Genomic DNA, 1357 nt, shown 5'->3' on the forward strand with positions numbered 1-1357 from the left:
CCCCCCCCCCCCCCCCCCCCGTACCCTGGTGTACTCAGTGTGTTGAGATCTGAAGACTGTTCAGTTTGCATGTTAACAGCTGTGCTGTGGTCAAGGCATTGCCCTTCTGGGCACTACTCATCTTAGTCAACCTGGCGTGGAGCCTCTCCTTGTTGAGACAAGTGTTTTAAAAAGTGCACCCCGAGCACACAGTAAGATTTTGACACCATCACCCCAACAAATTGCAACCAATTCTTCACCCAAACCCCATGAGGCACTGCTCTCCAGCAAGGGCAGTTTCACTGCCAACTTTCAACTCTGCTTCCATCTGTGAGAAGGCTTCAAAAAAGCAGGCAGGAAGGTTCATTTGACAATGGGGAGGTGCATCTTCTCCGTGCTTTTTTCTGAAAAGTCCTCGGTAGAACCCTTCTGCTCAAGTTAAGAGAGAAACCCCAGAGCGTTTCTGGCACAGACCAACAATGGGAAATTTCATTCCAAAAGAGAACAACCTAGGGAAGTTCCCAGAAATTAGGAACAAAGGCTTATGCTACAGTCTTGTGGACAGTCGTAGCTCAGATTGCAACCCACCTGCTGGCTAAAGTAAGGCCACATACAATAAAAACCAAGCCCGATTCTGACACCGATGCTTGATCCTGGGAATGAAGGGGGATGGCGGTGCAATACTTTCTCCTTGCAGAATTTATCATCTTGTATGAAACAAAAAGCATGGTCGTAAACTTGAGTTAGGAGCCAACAGCATCAGTGCATTTTGTGGCAATGGCCACCAGGTGGTGGCCAAAGCTTGTTCCTCACTGCTGAGAAATGGTCTTGAGAAGGAGGAACAGCTCCTGGACTTTACTGAGTCAGCCTGAGGTGAAGCATATGGGGGTGTGGAAGCTGTGGGAGGGTGCAAGCAGGACTAGTGGGTCTGAGTGAGAGCATATCCCACGGCATAATCTGAGCAGAGGCATCCATCAGTGATAGTGAAGAGTTCTGTGAAGCTGCAGGCCGTGGACTGCAGAGGAAGCCTGGGCATGGGGAGGAGCTGGGCTGGGGAGGCCAGGCCATGGTAACTGGCGTGAAAGAGTTCAATTAAAACAGTAAACTAGAGCATGGCTGGGTGTGGTGAGGCAGCTGGTGTGACAGTATGGGGAGGAGATCCAGGCTGGCAGCAACAGGCTGGTCCTGGAAACCAGGGCCCACACGCGCCTGGGTGTTGGCTCTGGACTCGCTCCTCCAGCACTTTGGTGCAGGGCTCGGGGAGCTGTCGAAGCCCTTGCTCAAAGTGCCACCCCAGCCTGGGAGAGTTGTGCTGGGTAATGAAAGGCTGCACCCTGTCCCCAGGCCCCGGCCCCAGTCTGCAGGACAGGGTCAGCTG

This window comes from Gavialis gangeticus, unplaced genomic scaffold, assembly GCF_001723915.1.
Source record: "Gavialis gangeticus isolate Ggan-Ray unplaced genomic scaffold, GavGan_comp1, whole genome shotgun sequence".
Classification (NCBI taxonomy): Eukaryota; Metazoa; Chordata; order Crocodylia; family Gavialidae; genus Gavialis; species Gavialis gangeticus.